Source organism: Amblyomma mixtum, chromosome 3 (assembly GCF_055824585.1).
Source record: "Amblyomma mixtum isolate Tamu chromosome 3, ASM5582458v1, whole genome shotgun sequence".
Taxonomy (NCBI): Eukaryota; Metazoa; Arthropoda; class Arachnida; order Ixodida; family Ixodidae; genus Amblyomma; species Amblyomma mixtum.
Genome location: NC_143014.1, coordinates 128,535,244 through 128,549,962, shown reverse-complemented (window position 1 = coordinate 128,549,962; position 14,719 = coordinate 128,535,244). Strand labels below are relative to the sequence as shown.

The 14,719-nt window shown below is 47.4% G+C and overlaps 1 protein-coding gene across 1 annotated transcript in view; it reads right to left on the bottom strand.

Moving 5' to 3' along the window:
• The window catches only part of LOC149351799 (protein qui-1), a 484,090-nt gene extending 482,923 nt beyond the window's left edge, over window positions 1-1,167 (bottom strand). The window contains exon 1 of the mRNA XM_089581130.1: window positions 1,004-1,167. The gene's annotated coding sequence lies outside the window, so the exon portion shown is untranslated. The remainder of the gene's footprint in view (window positions 1-1,003) is intronic.
• Between the last annotated feature and the right edge of the window lie 13,552 nt (window positions 1,168-14,719).

Here is a 14,719-nt window from a genome sequence, read left to right as displayed (position 1 = left end):
TGTGCTGTGGCCCCTGAGCGGTGTCCGCCTTGAGAGCTGGGACCAGAATCTAATGCATCTTAACGTCTATTAAGATGCATCAGACTTAGCGGCTCGAATTCTTCCCACTGTTTTATTTGTTGGTTTCGTTTGTTGCCGGAGAATTGACGCCATTTAGATGTTATATCCGACTTGTAAACGTCTAGATACTTCAGCAGCAGCTGCGTTCTATGCGCCCATTCGATAACTTCAAAAGCAGTTGGACTGTAAGTCGCGTTGTCGAGTGTGGCCTTTAAAGAATTTGCAAAAAGTTTACTGTACACGCATAGATTGTAATCAATACTCAGGGGGTTGAAAGTACGAGGCTGCTCCGAAAGAAAACTTCGCGTCTCGAGATTTCTTCACGGTCCAGCTTTCCTTTTTTTTTTCTTTATGGAACGGGTCACTGAAAAGCTTTCTGCGATTTGCATAGCGGTTCTGTGTAAGTAAGAAAATGAAATTATCAGAAAATATGCAAGTGAATTGTATATTAGGTTGCATAATAGCGGGGGAACGAAGCGATATGCGACACGAGCGCGCATTGGCGAATAGGGAGTGTGTTATTTGCAAATGGATCTTCTTGAGTCACGCATCGACAATTCAGGCGCCGCTTTTCCGGGGAAAATGCCACCAATTCCCGAGCGGCACAGCAGCGCGAGCACCTTACGGCGCGACCGAGCTGCAGGTTCTGCATAATTAAAGAAGATTCAGTGAATTTCAATAAAGCACTTGGCGCGAAGCCCACCAACCATTATCGGCCCGCTTGCCACCTCATCCGCGCACGCGCGTGTACGCACATGCACACCTCGAAGAAGCCCAATAGAAATTAAAAACAAAACTCGCGTTGTTTTAAGTGCCTGGGCAACCACACCTGTGCGTCAGCAGGCCCGGAGGCAAGCAATTACCCAAAACGATGAACGGCTAAGCTCTCCGATTATCGTCCGGAGCTCCGCTTCTGCGGAACAAGTGGAGTAAGTGAACTCACCGGAGTAGCCGGGCAGGTGCGGGACAAGGTGCTGGCCCGAGAGCCGGCAAACGTCACGCGCTGCCTTCTTCTTCCCGCTGTTGGCTGGAGCACGCGCGCGCGCGCGCGCGCGAGCTTTCAAACCGCGCGACGGGAAGAGAGCTGGGAGCAGCACGCCCGCGGCTGCACTGGGCGGCCTTTGAGCGCGGTGAGAGCAGCAGCCTAGGAAGAGCGCGACGAGCCCGCGGGATGCGATCGAACTGGCCGCACGCGCAGCCGGCGAGCAGTGCGGCAGCCGGCGGCGTCGGCCCGGGCCGTGAGCGGCGCTGCTGCGGCCGGGGCCGGAGGGGGGTTCATTGCGGAACGCCGAGGGGGAGGGCCGGCAGCCAGGTCGATGGCGAGGGCGCGTCTCTGCGATGCACGTGCGGCGACAAAGGGTTGACGATGACAGTGCCGGAATGAAGAGCCGACGCTGCAACCCCGGAGGCCTCCATGTGGATCGGCGCGAGCAGCATGCCTCGCGTAGCACGGGTGCACGAGCGAGGCGGCTGCTACGGGCGACCTTGGGCTACCGGCGACGACCGCGTAACGAGGAACCACTCTAGGCAACGACCCGTGTTCAGGGCCTCGTCAGGCCACAAGAGACGCCCCCATAAGCGGCCGTCGAGACGAGCTCTGCCTGGATTGCGGCGAGCAGACAGACTGTGTTATGCTTCCGACCGCTATTCGGTGACGCAGAACTCAGGCGTCAACAAAAAGCTGTGCTATGCACGCGCAATTATCTTTGTTATCAAATTCAGGCACCCATCAATCAACTATTTTTTTTTGCAGGGATAGTTGTCATAGGCGTGTCTTAAGGCTGAACACCTCATCGGATGTCTTCACTGGAACCTCCCGCTTTCGCTTGCCGGCCAATGAGTCTGCGTGGACTTGGATTATAAGGTCCACGTGGACCATGAATTTGAAGCTAGATAGAATGCGCCCTCTGCTATTATATACAGGTCACCCTAAGCCGTTCGGCTCGTGGGCAGCATGTACTCAAGAGCAGCGCCCGGGAGGCCAGTGACACTCGTACAAATGTCAGTCTCACTGAAAAAGAGTCATTTGTTTCCCGATCCGTGCCATTTAAGAGCAGCGGGAACGGATTCTCAGCAGTAGGATTTTAACTGTCAGAAATAGGGGTTGGCGGCCTCTTTGTCGGGAGGTGATCGCTCCCACGTTTAAGAGGCTACGTGAAGGAAATTCTTGCAGAAATGCTTGGTGCTTTTACTGCTTGTATAGAGGAAGGGGTCAAAATGATAAATTAGGAAAGCGCTTCCTTCGAATCGCAATAAGCGGTTTATAGTGAATGGGGTCAAGGAGGCTTTGCAATTTTTAAGTACCAGTGTTTAATGAGGCAATCATCTAATTACTTTTTTTGTTCTGAAATTCTCTAGATGACAAATAAATTTGCTTGTTTCTAATCGTTCCTGTGTGGCGGGCCAGGTTAGTCAGTCGAAATGAAACACGAACTGTTGCTAGTAGTCGAATAGCATCTTCAGGTGCTGCAGTCATGCAGGGAACGCAGTCATTCTTAGGCGGTACCGTGACATCACGTTCTCTGATTAAGTAAAAGGAAACTGCGCCAATTAAATGACTGAGGTAACGTGAACGCCTACAAAAGCTGCGACCAGTGCGTTTCAGGCGTGCACAAAGTATCAATAGTAAAATATTCGTCATTTTGGATGCGAATTGACTGTAATAGAGTCAATATTAGCATTTAATTCCTCAATCGAGTAGTAATCTGAATATCTGAAACTATCCGAATACTCGAGGAGGCGTTCTCAAGGGCCAGACATTATTTAGTAACGTTCGCAGTCAGCCGTAACTACTATCGTTAGAAACGTCGATAGCGCGGTAAGGTGGTTTGCGAGGGCTGAAACATCCTGCTTCGGGTATGTACTCTACATGTTAGAATCAGGACAATATTGATGACGCCGAGATCCCGCACTGCTTCCTCTGATCGCCAGTGCAAGACGAGTCATGTAGTTTGTTCTAAGAAATATCATGTAGTTTGTTCTAAGTTCTAAGAAATATCGACCTTTGTCATTACCAGCCTCTGAAATTCGTGGCATTGCTTTACCTTACGCTTCTGTTACTAACGTGGTTTGTGGCAAAAACAACGAGTAAAATAAAGTTAAGATTCTTTCTGAAGGTCAAATAACGACGCCTCGCTGTGATATTTGATTCGCGGGTTAAGTCTGTTCCAGAAATCGAAACACAGAAAAAAAAAAAAAAACCAGGAATCCTGAAATGATAAGTTCAATGCTGCAAAAGCCACTCTTATTTTTTCGTAGGGGTAAAGTTCAGGCTGCAGCTGTGAACATGGGAAATGGCGAGATGCAGAGTCTTCCGCACACGTTTAGCACACGTTTAGAGCGCGATTTGTTGTGCGCAGCGTGCAATCACGTTGATGACGGTCCAGAATCGAGCCAAGCCGACATTCATAGGACTGAACATGACTGGCGTGCGGCTCCTGAATTCAAGCGGAGGGTAGTTTCGCGACTAATGAGTAATGAAGATGGTAGGCATGGTAGGAGCATCTGCTCTAATGCTTTTGTGTGATGGTGCGGCAATCTCATGCAGCACTTTTGTGTCAGTCACATCGTGCAGGAATGAGAGAGCCATGTTTGCAAGACACAGCTCAGGAGGTGCTGCGAGTACGTACTTTTCTTATTTTATTGCAGAGTTTATCCAGGGTCAAGCACCTCTTCCTCAAGGTAAGCCCTAAAAGGCAAATGTCTCGAGGGTTAATTTCTCAGCTTATGCTAAAGTAGCGGACTTTGCACTGATGCCATTGCCCTCGACTGATTTCATGGTTTTCTGTGTTTATGTAGGCTGTTAGAATTTTTCGTTGTTAAAACCTTGCAGAATGGGTGGCCTCTTGAATTTATGGCAAGCCAGGGATCTGCGCAGAAATTCCGCATGGCATGTCTCTATGTTTTCAATTTGATAATGTTTTGCCTGTGCAGGCTGAAGAACAGATCTTACGTGTTTGTCGCCTTCTGATATGGCTTGGCCTTACTTGCTTCCTACCCTTGGCAAGACATTCGAGGTGAACTTAATACTGGTTCACTTAATATTTTTTCCTTCTGCAGCCTGCTCAGCGAGCTGAATTTGACTTACCCACGTTTCCTCGTAGTTGGAACCTTCCTTGTACGAGAAGTGATTCTCAGAAAACCTTTAGAGCTGCGCTGCTTGTCATCTACTTCAGAGCTACTGGCTTTTTAAAGGATCCTAATGCGCCGCCGCGGTAGCTCAGCGGTTATGGCGCTTGGATGCTGACCCGAAAGGCGTGGGTTCGATCCCGGCCGCGGTGGCCGCGCATTTCGATGGAGGCGAAATGCTAGAGGCCCGTGTGCTGTGCGATGTCAGTGTTTGTTAAGGAGCCCCGGGTGGTCTAAATTTTTGGAGTCCTTCACTACGGCATCTTTCATAGCCTGAGTCGCTTTGAGACGTTAAACCCCCGCGAACCAAACCAAAGGACTCTAATGCTCAGCAGTTGCTTCTCCTTAATAGCAAGCAAAATTCATTTTCTGGTTGGTTTCTTTTTTTCTGTGCGTGCATTGGATACAATAAAAAGTGACAGTGACTGGGAAAGTACTCTTCCTCATCATTTATGGCTGCTCAGTACAGCCGTTCACTATTTGTAATATATGGTAATTGACCTCGTTATTTTGGGGAAGCTTAAAGCAAATTCTCTTAGGAAAATGAACTCGAAACACCGTGTACTTGAACAGTTCTTGAGCATTATTGAGTTCTGAAATAATGTAAAAAGTAATCTTGAAATGTGCGGAAATAATCTATGGCCTGTCTGAATAAAAGAGGAATAAGTAAGAAAGTTCTTGAAGAGCTACAGGCAATAAATGTTTTGTCATTTACTAGTGTAGGGTTAGCACAACCTCAGGACCGACGCTTGTAGCTGTTCGCGTGTGCAGAAGGTGAGGAGTTCAACTTTATTTTTCACACGGGCATTTTCTTTTGTAGACGTTCATTAAACGTTAATTAGGCCTTTTGGGTTTGTGTCTTGAGGCGCGCGTTCCTGTTCTTTGCAGTTCAGTCATCACGTATTCGCACGTCAGCGACTGGGACAAGCATATATGAGTGCAAGTTAGGCGAAATGTTTGAGAAAGGAGTTGATTGCAGCAGCTGGAAGAAGGTATTCTGTGCTGGTTTTGAATGTAGCCAGCACTGTTATGATCCAGCTTGGGCAATAACCGAATTTTTCGGGTGCTAGTATAGAGTGATTGGTTTCCTACTTGATGTTGGTAGTAGAGTGAAGCTGATGGCTGTGACAGTGGTCGTTAGAGTCCATTGATGTACGCAGAGAAGAAAACTTCCCGCAGTCGCGGCTATACATATCGTGCGCGGCTTTGATTCCTAACGAAAATAAGGATCAGGTGATACAAAAAAAATGGTAAGTGGACTAAATGGAGAAAAAAATAAGAGGCGAAAAGAATTTAGGACATGCACTGAAAGATACATTCTGAAAGGCGCCGACACTACCCCTAAAGAAGTTCAGATACTTCGAACTCCCAGGCGAGAAGAAAACAATTAAAAAAATTGACAGTGGTTTAGCTCTCGTTAAACCTGGAGGATTGCGAAAGCAACGAAAAGAGAGAGAGAGGTGATGGAGAGTGCGCGGCAGCGGCGGTGGCCCCGGCACGTTAGCGCGGCGGCAGCACCTCTGAGTCACCCGCGCAGCGACGGCGGCGGAGCGCCAGCTGTGCGCCGTGAGACGTCATCGCTCCTCGCGTATGCGCAGTATGGCCTTTGATCAGCTCCGCGAAATGGCTCGGTGACTCGCGTAGTGTTGCTTTCACAACAATATACTGATGGACACAAGCTTGCCTGAACATAGCCTGTCTTTAAGAGCTGTAAGATAAGGAAGTAAAATACGAGTGACCATGTGGATGAGTAGGAGAATTATTCTCACACCGGTCGTCATCTCACAGGAAACACATTTTGAGTGTAATGCGTAGTGAATGCACATCCAAGCCATGAGCGGTGTATTACGAGCAGGTGCGTATGCTAGCTAAGCACTTTGTGATGGCGTGCTACCGCATGCCATCCCGACGGCCTGTTCGTTATTCTCGACGGAGCACGCTCCAACTTCAGAGTTGGGCCTGAGTTCTCAACGATGTGGCAGTGCTTAACTGTGATTTGAGTGTGTGATGTGGAGATGAAATATCTCGAAGTCTTGCCGACGCAAGTCGAAAATCCCAGTCGATTACTGCTGAGCGGGGCGATGTGCCGAGAACGCGCTTATGGGCTAATCAGATCTATGTTACAGACCAACCTTTGATCTTTCGGTGGCAGGCTGAGTGGAGACAATCCCATGGGATATAGTAAATGGTTGTGGCAGTGCGTACAATCACGGACACACATACAAAAGCCTACTTGTGTGTACAATGCTTGAGTATGAGAAAACGGCTTGCTGCAGGAGACAGGCTTGGTCTCCAGGGCGTTTCAGGCGTACATTTCATAATCTGTAGTGGGTTCACCAGTTCATGCGCAGGTTACCATACAAGTACATAAACAGAAGCTCGTTACCGCAGCGAAGGGCCACAGTCTCAATCTGTCAAACGTTTAAATAGAAGCCGCCCAGCGGTGCATCATTTCGAAGCGATAAAGGGCAGCTCGTTCAAGAAGGAATGCCAGCTCCTGGAGCCTTGTCTCTTTGTAGAGACGCAAATCCCTCCGAAAAGACTTTATGAAAAACTTTCCCGTGAAATGTGCTACAGCGGCTAGACAGAGGAGTAATGCCTGAAGTTTGTGCACAAAACTCCAAGAAATCAACATATCACGGAGTCGTGACACTGCGGGGTGCGATAAGCTCCCTGATGTTTCACGCATGTCACGGAGCACAGACAAAACAGAGCGACATCGTAGGTTCGCATCTTTCACTGCAGGTCTACAGAAAAAACTTCCATTGATCAGCACTTCCCGAAACCTATCACTGCAGACGCAGATTACACACTTGTCACGCTCCCACAACTGTGGTACTGAAAGAGAGATCTATTTATATATCGACGCTTGTGAAAGGAGATGTTAAAATAGAGACTGAATGGGCTTCATTTCCATTCACATTTTCTCCATTCCTCAACACATAATAAACATGAAAACCATGGCGATTAGAATGGCCTACACTTGCAACGAAATTCAGAGAACTAATTCGCGTGCTTTTGTTGATAACCTTGAACAGTGATCGTTGCTTTGCCTCCATATTTTTTCCTTCTGACCAGACTAGAAGCTCCTTAGTCTAGAAGCCTAAAGAGCCGAAGATAACGCTTTCAGTTTTGAATTCATGGTTTTGCTCGTACCTCTGCACTGGTCAGTCACGATGATCAAGGCGTACGAACACCTTTGTGAATCTTTCAGGCCGCGCGCCCGTTGCTTAAGTGTGGCTCTTTATTTGGCTGCGTCACCGTTCGGCGTAATTTCTGGAGGAAACTGAAGGGGCAGCCACCTCAAGGCGTCGTAAGCGACTCATTCATGTAGTCGTAGGGGTTTGCAAAATCTTTATAAAATATTTCCAGAAGAAAGAGAACGTGTAGCTGTTCTGCGATAGTGTAACAGAAATAGCAAATACATTGTTTTCTAATAAACCACACCATCTGAAGGGCCCGTAAGCATTTGCGCCGAGCCGAGAAAATAATCGATGTCGGCGCGCTGACATGAGAGCTATTGTCGCGGTGGTAGCACATGTAGCTCGTTTGGCTTGTGCATATCTACAGGGGGCATCAGCGGCAGAGAAACTCATTCACGATAAAAACGAGCTCGTCGGTCAACTTAGGCGCCGTCGCATACGGACCTTCCCTGTCTGTGCTTGCGTGTCGTGCTAGCTAGCCCTTGCTGGCAGTTCCGTTTCCGTGATGTTCCTCTCGTGCGCAGTGCTTCCATCGCGAATGAAAAAAAAAATAACTTAGAATTTTATCGGCAAGAGTCAAATTTACCAAAGTTTCTGAACGCAGACATTTTTCAGATGAATCCGCGGCACCTTTCTGGAGCTCTGCTTCGACTTTCAGCGAACAATCGATCCCTGCTGCAGACAGGACGTGCACAAAGAAGCTCAGCGGCCACGGAGTGCACATGCGACGTTAGCGTCTGACAACAGATAGAGAGATAAATGAAAGGTATAGCGCAGGACGCTGGCTCCAGGGGAGGCGAGCTGAACTGCGTGAGTTTCGATTGGTACTGTTCGTTCGTCTGACTCTGGCGATCATTTATATCCCTGCCACTGGCTGAGCCTTTCGTGCCAACAGCTTTTTTTTTTTTTCAGCTTGTGAGCAGCGCTTCATTCTGAGGAATATATCACGTGGAAGTTGAGAGCTCCTCAAAAGAAATAAGTGATTATTTTCCGGATGGACTTTTCGCAGGCAGTGAGAGTTGCGGTTCGGACGGAAGGTTCGGGAGCACTACGCCGCTGAATATCGCTTGATTTGCAGGGGACTGCAGGCCATCTTGCTCTGATTTTTTTTCTTTATCTTCAGTCTTAGGAGAGGGGCTTGGGAAGCATCGGTTGGGACTGTGACATTGCACAGTATCGGCGACGCTCATGGTCGCAGCGTTATGACGCAGGCAGCTATGATTACAAAAGTAATGTCTACAACTGCTCCACCTGTGCCTCGTAGCGACCAAAGAGGTGTTGCGCCGACGAGAAACAGCGCCAGGAGCGTGTGTTTTGAAAACTGCAGGAGTAGCTAAGCTACTGCGCGACTCTCACGAATTCGTAAGTCACCCACAGCACTAACGACACTCTCCAGTGGTTTCCTCCAGGTCAGGTTGTGCACTAAGGTTTGGCGTTCACCCCAAAAGCACGCACGCAGTATGAAAAATGTAGTTCGCGTCTCCATCGGCACAAGATTAGTGCACAAAGGTGACGAGGAACGAACGTGGAGGCGTGTAAGCGTATTTGGCGGTGGTTTATGGCTGGACACATCATGTAGCACAAGATAAATAGGAAGACTGCAGAAGCGAGATTTACCACGAGCTACTTATTGAAACTATCGTCTTAAAGAGCGGTCCCTTACGGTAGCCTAGAGTGAAATTTTTTGCGGCACCGTGTGAGGGATTATCCTCCGTAAACACAGGGTAAAGCATCTAGGGAGACACCTTCTCAGAGAGACTCTAAAGAATGCAAGCATAATGATAACAGCGGGATGGTTTCTGAGGCGTGCTACTGCTAGTGCGCGTGCACAGCGCGCAAGATGGGCCATGGAGGACGAATCGCTAAGAGAGCTGCTGTGATTCCACGTGTTCACAAGTCATTACATTGTTTGAAAAAATTTGCAAGATGGGTGTGACGCCAGTGTTGTGTTTTCCTCAATGAACGAGTTATCTACATTCTAAGCAACTATTTGTCCTTTCGCGAGTAACGACAATTGTTAGTCCCCGGAGTCGGTGTTTAGTAAACGAAAGACTAAATTTGGGACGAGGCAGCCCTGTGCACAGTTCATGCGCTAAATGTTTAGCCTTCGGTAGCATACAGACTAACGGATGGATGAACGACATCGTTTTTAGTCCGGCTCTCTTGCTCTGCTCCGCTGTACACAGTAAAAAATGTGTGTAAAATCATAGATATTTTACAGAAAACTTCGGTTGACACACAGAAAATATCTGTTAGCGATCCAAGAAAGAAACCTGTTCAGGAATAAAACAGACAGTTTCTGTTCTTAAAGCAGCGGCACCCGAAGTACCAGTCGTGTCACCCTCCGCTTTAGAAAAAGATTGCATTAAAAATTCATGCAATTCATTATAATTCAGTTTGTATATCTGGACACTAAAACTGCGAGCTTGGGCTTTTTCACCATGGATTAATATGCATTGTATATTGTGCGGTCCATTGTTTTACTGCGGTCTTGGTCTCTTCAAGATGTTTTCCGTCGTATAAACGCACGGCTCGTGCGTTTTCTGCATGGTTTTAACGACCGCATTGTTTGCGAGAGAAGGTAAGCGGTGCAATTCCTTCTATTTGGTATGTATAATGTTCTATACTTCTTATCGATGACTTGTAGCCAGGTGGCACTGTTATTGTGCAGACAACGCGCAGTCATGCCCTATAGAATTTGTCGCCGGACATCGAACGCCACTTAGTGCACGCGTGCACGCCAGTCATTGTGGTTGTTACCTTCATGAGATATTTCTTGTGGCTTGCATGCATACAGTCGCTGACGACGCTATTTAAAAAGGCTCCAGCCTGCGAGAGGCTGCACAAAGGCAGATCAAAGTATCTACGTGCTCTTGTAATGGGAGTAGAGATGCGTGCAGTATGAAAGGTAGCATCAAAGTTCGTGACGCTGCTAGCCTTCCGCGTGTCTTTGGCCGCTCTAAAGACGGAGGTAAGTGCCGTCGCTGGCGTGCGTGTGCGTTGTCTACTCGGCAGTGCAGGGCGGCAGTACACGCCAGAGGCCTCGATGGAAACGTACTGTCGTTTGTGGAATGGGAAGCAGTTTTTGAAATTCAAGGGAACCCCCTCGTGATTACGACCAGCGTGCGGCCGACCTGCACTGTCACGCTTTCGCGAGGAAACTTTTACATTCTCCACAGTGACGGCCTGCTTGTGCCTGCTGACGCATGCGCAACCATGTCACTAACACTGAACATGGGGTGCTCTAGTTAGCGAGATTGGACTTAATAGTTGGTCGTTATATCTGACTTTATAAATGTCGCTATTTGATACCTAATCTTGGTACCTGATGTAGCGGTTACAAGTGATTACAGTGTTAGATTCATGCATTATTAAAAGAGCCACCTACGATTTAGCTGACTTTGCGCCTTTGAACCACGTTCTGTCAATGTTGTAGAATTACATTTGTTATGGATTTATGCTCTGCCCTCAATGGTCTAGATAATTTTAGTATGCTGATATTAAGCCGGTCTTTTCATTCCAGCAGAGATCAGAGGAGTTTGGGCAGCGGAACAAAGGAGAAGTATGCAAGGGCCAGCATGGCCTGGCACCAGGAGGTCCTGCGCTAATAATCCCACTTCAAAGTTTCATGTTTTCAAAGTTCCCTGGGCTGTTTTTTTTTTCAAATAAATATAATTTTGTACAAACTACCTGGCGTCATAATGCACGTTTAGCGAACAATAACTACAAAATGCGACAAAAATTGAAACAGAAAATGTAAGCCAGAAACAGGAAGTCTGGAAAAAACAGAAAAAAAAACGGGAACAGAAAACTGACTATTCACAAACATTTTCTGCGAATAAAAACAGAAAATGTATGTTAAAAAGCAAATAATCTCAAACCAGAAAACGCAACACTACAGATATTTTCTGGCAACGCAGCTAATAAAAAAAATTCTGTATTTTTCAAGAAAAATTGTTAGTGTACGTCCCCAGCTTTGACGGCATGTTTGCTGCTCATGAAATTGCGGCCTTTTTTTACACAGCAGGTGAAAAAAAAATGAGATAAGTTTCTTCACAAACAACAGTACTCTCAATATCCTTCGGAGGCCAAGACTGCTGCTCCACAAATGACTTCGTGGCATCGGAGTAATCGATCGGCAGCTGAGAATGCGGCGTTATGTATGCACGACGCTTTTCGAAACGTGCATGGGAGTGAGTTGCGTGGTTCATGTAAAGATTATACGCAGTTTCATTTCGTTGCTGTAAGTATATCTTTTTATACTGTCTGGCAGCGAAGACGTGGTCTGCAGTGGTAAACGGGCCGTCGTCGTCGGGGCACCGTGCACTCGACGCAGCCCGGCACAGTGTTGCCGCGCTCGGCGGCATGACGAGACCATACGCCCATGGAAGAGCGACGTATATGACCTCGGGAAGAGCGACCTAAGTCTCACAATTCCCACCGTTTGCAGCATCGCTTGAAGCATCGTTGAAGCGTTGCACCACTACGTCAGGGGTGGTAGGAGTGCTTCCAGTGATCTATGAATGTAAAATAGAGAATGACCATTTCCGCATTAATGAGCTCTAACCTATTGAGGTTATCGTTTCATACACGTAAGGCTTATATTTAAGAGTTTATTAAGACTTCTAAGTTTTTGAAGCCTTAGTAAAGCTTTCTGCGGAAACATGACAATAAAACCGCCATGCATTGAACGAATACTAACAGTAATACGTTCGATAAATCCCGACAGTTCTGGACTTACCTTTTGCACATTTTATACATATAGCCCACGTTTTCGGAACATCAGCCGGCTGTAGCGGCGGTGTAGTGGGCAGCGCCCCACGCTCCCAACCGAAGAGACAGCGTCTCCATTACATGAGACATTTGCCAGGGCACGATCTTATGTTCTGCACCTGAGATTTATGAGAACGAATAAGGGCCCGATTCAAATCTACCATTTCCGTAGCTCCGGGCACAAGTGTGCAACATCATGGTTGCGAAGCTTGCCTATACGCCCTGTAAGTCCTCGAAATTCGCCTGAGCTCCTTGCTTTGAAACTTGCTCAGCAACAGGGGGGTAAATCCTAAAAGCATTCACTGCACTCAGTAGGGAACCTAGTGTGCCTCCATACCGAGCAAGTGGACTTGAGTCTGCCGATTTCTTTGCTGCCAGGCTTCGCATGCTTGTTTGCGTAGTCACACAGCCGCAATATTTTTTGCATGAAATCCTGTCAAAAATAGACTCGTTTGCATGAAGTATCACGTTATATGCCGTTTTAAGCTGTTAAGCGCTAACAGCTGGTATAACCGGGAGATGCTTGCAGGATGTGGTTTATTCGAAACCCGCCGCCGGTCCCCCAGCGGTAAAAATGAGTACAAGCGTCGCCCGGCCCGGCGCCCGACTTCCTCAGGGTTGTGCGCTTGGGAGAAGCTCCGTAAACCCCGCTGCGCCCCTCCCGGTCCATGTCTAACTTCGAACAACATAGCAGCCTACTAAAGGCGGTGCCCTTCGGCTAACGCAGTTCGAACGCGAGCAAGTCTAAATGCGGTGTGTGTGGGCGCGCACGCCCTAGCGCACCGGAATGCTCATTACTGAGATGATAGGTACAGTTCCACCTACGCAGAGAAGGTGGCGACCGCAGTGGTCGTTGAAGAACGCATCTGTGGAAAATAACAAAGATTGGTCTATAAATTCCCATGGTGCTTGAATGTCTCTCTCTGAAATTACTGGTCTCAGTATACCACGGATTCAAAATAGATTAAGAACTTCGTTGCAAATTTGCATTACCAAGTGTCGTAATCGTCCACTGAGTTTTTTGCTAGCCTAGGTAGTCAGCATGCATGCCTAAGGCGCTTCTTTTTTTTTTCTCGTACACTAAGCCAGGCGTCACGATACGATGCCGTAACGACGTTGTGAATATCAAGGTCAGGTCACAGGAGCCGACAATGCGGAAAAAGAGAAAAAAAAAAACCTCAATATTACAGGAGGCGTGCCCTAATAGAGGGACGCAATAAGTTTGCACGATGAAGGTGTGAATCATGAAACTAGTCTGTTTTTGTTTCGCTTTGAGGCATTCAATGGTGGTCCTTCTACGTTCATCGTCTCTAAATTCTTCCTTAATTTCAGGGTGGTCAGGTTGAATTTTCTTTCAATACTGACGACTTTGCTGTGTTTCATGTAAAAACTTTAACAGGAATCACAGCGTTAAGACGCTGAAGAAAATTATTAATAATGCGCCCGACAGGTGCAAAAGTAAACTTAAGTTTCAAGTGACGCTTCCTGCGATAGAAAAAAATGCGAAGGCACGCCCAGCGAGTAGACAAAGTGGCGCAAGTAACGCGCGCCTCAAAAGTGAGAGCCGCGAAGAGCACGATGTAAAAAAGAGAAAAGGTTTAATGAAAAGAACAGAACAAAATTTAGTGACGCGGTGGCGGTGGTCTAAATATTTACATACACACAAAAGCTGGTTGTCGCCGCGTATTTTGAGAGGAACAGCGCGAAAACGCGGACCATAACGGCACACGCAAATAAATGAGTGGCGTATGAGCGGCTCTGTCACTCAGAATTTGCGGCGAGATATTGGGGGACAGAAGCCCGACCATAGAGAAAATAATATTGGTGTCGAAGCTTTAATCTAGGTGACACGCGCAGAGATCAATAAACAAATATGAACGCTTGTGTCAGCACCATTCACGGTTAACGCTAATTGCGCACCAGCGGCGCTTACAACTGCGTTGTTGCCTCATTTGAACAAAAACAGCGAATGTTGAAGCTTGTGTGCGTGCCTAAATAATTCTCTACAGTGTGCAACGCAATGTCGGCCCTATAAATTAACACGAAGCATTGTCATTCTGGGTTAGCGAAGGCACCATTACATACTCACTATTACTTTTGCACAGATGGCGTTATATTTGGATAAATAGTTCGCCTTCTTCCTCTAAACGTTTTGCTTCGATAAGGACAGAGTGACGCTTCAAATGCTGCCGTTTCTCAATTCTTTCTTCCCTTGCGTTTTCCTTCACTTTGGCTTATGCTCTCCTCTATCGCACCTGCTCAGCCGATATGAAGCGAATGACGCAAGTATTTTACTGCAGACCGCACACAGCACTTGAATAATTTACCCTCTTTATCCGCAGACTATAATGTGCGGATGCAAGAATAGGGTTTCTTTTGGTTCCCTAGGGGGCGCGCATCCGCAGCGCATTCAGATTTTTTCCGTTCAAGGTTTGGTTTGCGCCACCCCAGCGTTTGCGTAACCAGGCCGCACTGCACGAAAGCGCTCGAGCACTCGCCCGGAAAGCTTTGGGCACAGAGAACAGTGGAGGCACCACCGTAGAGAGAGTCCCGAT